General features: G+C 46.1%; 1 long non-coding RNA gene across 1 annotated transcript; it reads left to right on the top strand.

Moving 5' to 3' along the window:
- Nucleotides 1-3,392: 3,392 nt before the first annotated feature.
- LOC125739715 (uncharacterized) lies at nucleotides 3,393-8,313 on the top strand. The gene is made up of 2 exons (XR_007397246.1): nucleotides 3,393-3,982; nucleotides 4,771-8,313. It is a non-coding gene; the product is annotated as an uncharacterized LOC125739715 (long non-coding RNA).
- Nucleotides 8,314-8,894: the final 581 nt, after the last annotated feature.

The raw sequence follows: 8,894 nt of genomic DNA, 5'->3' as shown, positions 1-8,894 counted from the left end.
AGAGTCACCGCATACCTCCGGGACCCCCTACCGACGCCCCGGAGCCCATGCAGCTGGGAAGAGCACCCCTCACGGCTTCAGAGCGTCGACGGAAAACCCTGAGAGGACTATGTCTCTATTGCGACGAGGCGGGGCACGTCCTGTCAGCGTGTCCCATAAGACCCAGCCGAGAGGAGAGTACCCCTCTGGTAAGTACCCCACCACGAGCCATGACCAATCTCTCACAATTAACCCTTCCGGTGATCATTAGCTCGTCCAGGGGAAGCAAGGAGCTCTTTGCCCTTGTGGATAGTGGGGCTGCTGGTAATTTCATAGATCAGACGCTGGCCCAACAATTACACTTGCCTTGCCAAAAGCTAGCGCGTCCCCTCACTGTCCTCGGAGTGACCGGACAGAGAATCCAAGACGGGACCATCTGTAGCCGCACCCAACCAGTCCGACTTCGGATTGGAGCGCACCACGAAGAGCAGATTGAGATGTTCCTCCTTCCTCACGCTAAGGACCCCCTGATCCTCGGTCTACCCTGGTTACAACGACATAACCCTCGTCTCGACTGGAGAATGGGTGAGCTTACGTCATGGTCGTCTGAGTGCCTCTCATCCTGCATGTCCCTGCCATGTCGTACCTCTAGTGTGGAGAGCCCGGAGTCGGACGACGGGAACCAGATACCCCACGAGTATCGAGACTACCAGGATGTATTCAGCAAGAAATTAGCCTTTTCTCTACCTCCCCATCGGGATTGTGACTGTTCTATTAACCTGCTAGAGGGAGCCACCATGCCAAAGGGGAGGTTGTACCCCATATCTGTTCAGGAGGAGGACTCTCTGGAGAATTATATACGCGAGAGTCTTCTTCAGGGGATCATTCGACCCTCCACATCGCCCGTAACCGCGGGATTTTTTTTGTTAAAAAGAAGGATGGAGGACTGAGACCCTGCATTGATTATCGGGCACTCAACGCCATTTCGGTTAAAAGAAGGGAACCCCTTCCCCTGATTCCCTCTGCTTTAGAACAGTTAAGGGAGGCCCGGATTTTCACTAAGTTGGACCTTAGGAATGCCTACAATCTCATCCGTATAAAGGAGGGGGACGAGTGGAAGACCTCTTTTATCACCAGCAGGGGGCAATACGAGTACCTCGTAATGCCTTACGGGCTCGCCAATAGCCCGTCCATCTTCCAATCGTTCATGAATCATGTTTTCTGGGATCTTTTACACAAATGTGTTGTTGTGTATATAGATGACATTCTCATTTATTCTCCTGACAGAGGCACCCACATCCAACAGGTACGACAGGTGCTACAACGACTGCGGGAGCATCGTCTTTACGCCAAGTTGGCTAAATGTGAGTTCCATCGTACCCACATACAGTTCCTCGGTTACGTGATTCAACAAGGAAAAGTCACTATGGAGGATAGTATGGTGAACGCCATCCGAGAATGGCCGCAGCCCCGAACACTGAAGGAGCTGCAAAGATTCCTGGGGTTTGCTAACTTTTATCGCCGGTTTATAAGCAACTTCAGTCAGGTGGCAGCCCCCCTTACCACCTTGACACGGGGAGCCACGTCCCGCCTGTCCTGGACAGAGGAGGCTTCCCGAGCATTTGACCGGCTAAAAAGGGCGTTCTGTACAACTCAGCCCTGTCCCAGTCGGCCGTTTGAGGTGGAGGTAGACGCCTCCGATGTCGGCATGGGAGCCATCCTCATCCAGCGCCATCCCCAGACCGGACGAAGACACCCCTGTGCGTAATTTTCACGTAAGGTGTCACCAGCGGAACACAATTACCCGGTGGGTGAGTGAGAACTGCTCGCCATCCGTCTAGCACTCGAGGAGTGGCGACACTGGTTGGAGGGCGCCCGATATCCCTTCATCGTCTTCACGGACCATAGAAACCTAGAATACCTCCAGTCAGTAAAACGTCTATCGGCGCGCTAGGTTCGCTGGGCGCAATGGTTCTCGCGCTTTGAATTCCAAGTTCAGTACCTACCGGGGAGTAAGAACGTGAAGGCGGACGCGCTTTCCCGACAATATGAATCCACAACCCATACGGAAGAAGCTGCTCCAATCCTAGATCCCAGGTGTTTCGTGTCCTCCATAACTTGGACATTAGAAGAGACCATCCGACAAGAGAACGAGCAGAGGGCTCCACCCCCGGGATGTCCCCCCGGTACCCGGTACGTACCTCGTCGCCATCGAGAGGCTTTACTGAATTGGATTCATTCACACCACAGCAGCGGACATCCCGGGGTTGACACGACCCAGCGACTGGTGTCCCGGCGGTACTGGTAGCTGGGCTGGAGAAAGGACACCCAAGAATACGTCGACTCCTGCGCCGAGTGTGCTCGTGTGAAAGCCTCCCACCAAGCACCAGCCGGTCTCCTCCAGCCCTTACCTGTCCCATCCCGGCCGTGGACTCACATCGCCATGGATTTCATCACCGACCTACCCCGGTCCGAGGGTAAGACCATCATCTTGACAATTGTGGATCGGTTTTCGAAGATGTGCAGACTCATAGCTCTGCCTAAGCTTCCCTCCGCTAGTGAATTTGCCGACAAACTCATTGACACTCTCTTCCGATATTACGGTATCCCGGAGGACATTGTGTCTGATCGAGGACCGCAATTCAGCTCTAGAGTGTTTCGCGAGGTGTGCCGTAAGTTACGCATTACTCTCAGTCTCTCATCAGCCTATCACCCCCAATCCAACGGACTTGCAGAGCGCACCAATCAAGAGGTAGCCAAGGTTCTCCGGACACTATGTCAGGGAGAGTCAAGCGGCTGGGCAGTCCACCTTGTGTGGGCCGAATACGCTATTAACTCCCGGGTGAGTCCGACAACTAATTTATCGCCCTTCCAGTGCGTTCTGGGATACCAGCCACCGCTCTTCCCTTGGCACTCACCGGAGGGACCCGTGCCACAAGTGGAGGAGTGGTATCAGAACAGCAGAGAGGTCTGGCGGAGGGTGCAGCAATCCCTGCGAAGCAATGCTAAACAATTAAAGAACCAAGCGGATCGAAGACGTCGGGCTAGACCAGCTTACCGGGCTGGACAACTGGTATGGCTTTCAACCAGGAATCTCTGCATCCCGGGGTGCCGGAAACTAACTTCCAAATACATAGGTCCATTTCGCATCCTGCGCAAAGTGGGTCCGGTCGCTTTCCGTCTTCAGCTGCCCCGAGTCTATAGAATATGCCCAACCTTTCATGTGTCTCTCCTGAAGCCGGTGAAGCGCAGTCCGTTGCGACCAGCGCTGGTCCCTTCCGTGGAGTCCCTTGAGGTGACCCCTGAAGACCCATCCACCAACCAGGTCCGTGCCATCCTGGATTCACGTCGCCGGCAGGGTAAATTACAAAACCTGGTGGATTGGACGGGCTGTTCCGCGGAGGAGCGCAGCTCGCTGATAGATCCCGCCATACGGTCCGCTTTTCACTCTCAGTTCCCAACGAAACCGGCCCCCCGGCCACGGGGCAGACCCTGCAAGCGGCATCGGCCTCCAGGACGTGGCCGTCAGGGGGGGGGTACTGTCACGCCCCTCCCGAGTAGGCGGGGCTCTCCAGGTGCTCCGTATTCTCCCCTAAGGAGAATCATAGAAAAGCAAAGAGCATGCACATCTCCGTGCGAAGTATTGTGCCATGGTTATGTGCCTTACCGAGCGCTTACTTGTCTTCCGTCTTCCCAGTATTCCCTACCTGCTCCGTGTTCCTGTTGTACTTACCTTGCCTTGTCTTCTCCCTTTCCCCAGACTCGTTCTCGTACCTGACCCGCTTCACCTGCTGAGACCGGCTCCTCCTGTTCCCCTTCCCCTGTGTGTTCGTGTCCCTCGTGATCGTGTAGGACTGACCTTCCGGCTATTGACCCCTGCTTTCGGCTTTCGACCATTCTTTGCTCTTAACCCCTTGGATACCTCAACAACCACAGATCCAATAAACCTTCCTGCTGTGTGCATATCTGGATCCCCGCAGTTTTATTCTGCTGTCCGTCACAGGTAGCCGTTCGAAAATCTTTTTCTGGCTTTAACTATTACAGTTTTTGTAATAAAAGGGGGTCTCGTCTTGTTTTTTTTTTTTTTTACAGTGACGAATAAGATGATCAAACGGTTTTTGTAGTTCAATGCCCTTGCTCTAAGTTCTCATATTTCAGTAGGGAAAAGCGATGCGTTTCGCGCTTTCTGGAAAACAAGAGCAAACTTATTCCTTTGCTAACCTTTTACGACACATTGGGAAAGGAAACTTCATTGCATCAGAAAGCTGTTTCACTACATCACTAAAGTTGACAAAAATCATATAAATACATTTCAATGGGTAATGCAATTCGATTATATGTGTTGGAGGAATATGTTGTTATGTGACATTAAGCCCATGACAGAATTTATCAATATTATTTTTATCAAACAAAAAACTGATGTTTCTGATTTTTCTCACAAATTTAGGACTTTACAGTCTCACAGAATACCTGGGTTTTTGTCTCCAGAATTACCCCCTTTCCCCAGTTCAGTGTGTGTGGGCATGCGTGTGTGCGTGTACAAGGTGAAGTCAGCTAAATTGAGACAAATAAGGTTTTGCCTGTGTTGCTCTTTAAATAATTAAATCCATGATGATAATACAGGTCAGGTTTATTTTCTTTTTACTTAAAACTGCATTTTCATTACTGTGCCATTTTACCTGAAAGTGGTAGATTAATTAGGATAGTAGCATTTAGCAAAGTAGAAACAGCATTTGTATGTGTATGGGAAACTGTGCAGTGTTTCAGAATTTATTTTTATTTTTTTTTCAGAAAATGGTACCGGTTTGAAGGAAGAAGACAGTGACCTCCACCCCGATCGTGACATTGTGACCTCAAACATTCTATATTACATGTATTGGGTTGTTGATGTCATATCAGGTAATGCCTGATGTTCAAGATGCTGTGTATTTCTTGATGTCAATTTTACTTGGTACCTCGGAACTTTGTACATGTAAAAAGTTAGATTTTATGGGGATTTTAATATTTCATATCCCTTGTAAAATTAATTTTAAGACAATATAATTTAATTAGGAAAATTTGAGTATGTGTGTCTTTTTTTGTTCCCTTTTTAGAGAATTTTGATCATTTTCTTCTTCATTATATTTAGCTTACTGAGAGTTAGCACAACGTGCATTTTACGTTAGCTGCAGTCGTTGAGTTGACGTAACCCAGACATTGAAAGTAGGTTGGCACATGGTCTCCATAATGTCCGTGGGACGTTGGTTTTATGTTGGCCACAGGGAATGGCACACATTTGCTTATCACTACTTGGTTTACTGCACGTTGGGACAACGTGCATTTGACGTTCGCTGCAGACGTTGAGTTGACGTAAACCCGATGTGCAGATGCACGTCCGACCAACGTCTGCTAATGACGTTGGGCCGACGTTATGTCCGATGTTCTACCAACGTTGGGCCAACGTTAAATGTTAACTGGGAAGCTGTCATGGTTGTGGTATACTGTACATTCTGGACGTTGGCTGCACGTCTGGACAACGTCCGGGACTGACCATGAGTTAGTCAATACCCGACGTTGTCAGGACATGAAGCCAACGAAGAAAAGGGATTGTTATGGAATCCTTTAAACATTTTCTGTGGAGGTATAGGTTGTACAGTTCATCTTGATCTGAAAAGAAATCAGTATAAATTCGATCTTGGACATAGAGAAAGGTCTATGACAGACATCTGCCAGACGTTACGCCGACGAAAAATGTGGACGACATCAAGTGTATTTCATCGATTCAGAAAGAAAGGAAATTAGCCTATTAAAAGGCAGTTAGTGTATCTAACAAACAATAATATCCAAAAATCTTATTTTCATTATGTATACCATTATGTTGGCCAGACGTGATTTCGACGTCCGCTTTTGACCATCGACATAACGACCAACAGCCGACGTCGGCCCAACGAACCAATGCTAGCTGGGAACGTATCTGGCTGCATTCTGTAACTGTATCTGTTTTATATTGATGGGGAAACAGGCAAGTGGCCAATGAAAATCGCTGAAATTATACTTATAACATAGATAAACTATACTTCATCCACCAATAGCGTTCGCTGTCAGGAATGGCGTGACTCCGCCCCCAAACTGTCAAACCCCCGCCCCGGCAAAACGCGAGCGCTGACATTTCCCTCGAGCGCATGCAAATATCGGCCAAAGGAAATGCGCTTTGCGCACGAGCGCAACCATGACGTTGGAAGGAGAAAATACATTAGAGAAGGAGAAATTATGATGAACGCGCACGCAGCTCTTCGTCCTGCGCTCGTGAGTTTCACTTTTGCGCTCGCGAGTGGCATATTTACGCGTGTGAGTTTTGACTTTGATGTGACGCCATAACAAGTCCACACAGTCGTTAAATAGGTAGTTAAGTGAGACATGTCTGTACAGTTACATGATTTTTCTGATTTTGCCTCTGTACACCATCACAATTCTAAATGAAGCAATGAAGATTTGACTGAAGTGTGGACTTTCAGTTTCAGTTCATGTGGTTTAACAAAAACATTGCATTAACCATTTAGGAATTACAGCCATTTTTTTACATAAGTCCCTCCATTTTCACGAGATGAAAGACTGTCAAATGCTTAATATCACATTCATTGTGGTGAAGTACAGAGGGAAAATTATGAAAATTGTCACTCCAAATGCTTATAGACCTAACTGCACGCTGTACATTATACCTTTATTGTTTATTGATGGTATGGATTTGAACCCCAAATAATGACCTCAAGATACATCAGTGTTTCCCATGGACTTTTTCCACATATACATTTCAGAAATTGTCCGGAGTTGACCATTCACATGTAGCACACAACGGAAAAGTGTCAGTCTGAGGGGGAAAAAAATGCTTGTTTCTGAATACATTTTCAAGGCTTTTACACTTGTTACCCAAAAACGCATGATCAGTGGTGTTGCATGGTATACCAGTACCAGAAATGTATCCTGGTACCCTTCCCTATATTTAATTGTATTAGGACCAGTACTGAAGTCCCACATTCTAACATCAATTATTCCATTACTTTTCCTCATATTTTAGCTTTCTTTTCCTGTGGCATCATCGGTATTGAGCTATTTAGGTCAGTAGATGACCAAACTGAAAGATAACCACGGATGATTTCAATATTTGGAGTGGTTTTCTGAAGTGGCCAAGTAATGTTTCTCTTCCTGTCATATGGGTGTGTTATTTGTTTAAGGTAATCAACAATTCAAGATTGCTGTTCAAGTTTTTAAAGACCACACGTATCAAGCCGAACTCACAGGTGGCCCCGTAACTGGCCGTGTCGTTTCAGTAGCATAGAATTAAAGAGATATGTTGAATGTCCACCTGTCACTGTGATTTAGGAGGTAGTAATTGTGCAGCTTCACTACTCACAGTTTGGTGGAATAACTCCAACTCCACGTAACAGACATACATTTGAGGTGTGGATCGATTCTGACCGTGTGTGGACTAATCCTGAAATTCAGATACAGAACCCATATCGTCCGTGATTCACTCATAATATTGTTGTGTCAAAGTTGAATTGTATAACTTGTTTCTCATGAGAAGAATCAGCTTCTCTTGTCCTGGGATACTTATTCTGTTCAAGGACACTTGTCTTGTTATTTCTGATTAATGAGATGCTAACCCCATTCAAGAATGGTTACTTTGTTTTTTTTAAGGGTTTTCCTGGGAAGAAAGAGTGATCCAACATGTGTTTTATACATTATCGATTAGTGTGTGGGCCCCTTATTTTGTTCTCATGAGAAAGGGGGAAATTGATCAAGGATACTTGTCTAATTACTTTTGATTGAAGCCATATCTAGCAGTTGGTGTGTGGGATTCTGATCTTATCTGGAGAAAAGGGGAACGTGTTTTTGTATTTTTTATTTTAACAGCTAGCCGCATTACCCAGACAAGATTGGAAATTTGAGAATGCCTTGTCTGGGGGGAGGGGTGAGCCTGGCCAGCTCGTCCCCTGCCCACATGTAATGCCCAAAATTTAGTATAAAGGAAGGGGGAGATCTGTGTGGTTGGATCTCAGCCGTAGGATAGAGCACCGCATCGCCCGGCACTTTCTCGGGACTCATGTTGATCTCCTGCCAGGACTGAAAAGGGCTCCCCAGTGTAAGAGTGAGGGTGGGTGATGATGGCACGTCCGAGTGTGAATAGCTTTGCAATATCTGTGTACTCATGTAATCATTATTGGGATTATCGATTTATAAGTATCACAATAATATTAATTGGTACTATGCATGCATGTTTTATTGTCACATAGTTGTATTTGCAGTATCATTATTGTTTATGATTTATAATACCATTGGATATTACTTGTGATACAGGATTATTTTGCATTACCTTTGATCCAATGTCTTGGTATTGATTTTAATGCAAGGTTATTTTGTATTACTTCTAATAAATAGTCTTTATAAGCGAACCTAAGTGTGCCTGTTTGTTCCTTCGAAAGCCCTATATCCCCCTCACATCTTAACACCATCAACTCTTGCGCTGTGACCCTGAGCTACACTTTCTCTTTGTTTTATGTCTTAAACATAAAATACCCAAAGGAGCTGTCACTTTACAGTGGAATTCATACTAAGCTTAGGAACGCATTTCTACTTTATAGGCTGGTTTCCTGGACACAGATTAAACTCAATGTTGGAGTTATCTGACTTTTAAATAGAGAATCTTCATACAAAAGTGAGTTTAGTCCAAGATTAGACTGGGAAACCAACATGCTGTACCATGCAGCTTATCTCGGTGGTAATCACTGATCATCCATTCTTTTTCCAAGCCACTTTTCCTTCTGGGTCGTGGATCACTGATCATTTAACGTAATTTTTCATGTTAGTGGATTCAGTTTTCAATACCAAAATAATTATTATCTTGATTATGGCATTGTGTCACCCAGCCCTACTAG

Source organism: Brienomyrus brachyistius, chromosome 4, assembly GCF_023856365.1.
Source record: "Brienomyrus brachyistius isolate T26 chromosome 4, BBRACH_0.4, whole genome shotgun sequence".
NCBI lineage: Eukaryota > Metazoa > Chordata > Actinopteri > Osteoglossiformes > Mormyridae > Brienomyrus > Brienomyrus brachyistius.
The sequence above is the reverse complement of the archived record's forward strand: the minus strand, read 5'-3'. Positions and strand labels throughout refer to the sequence as shown.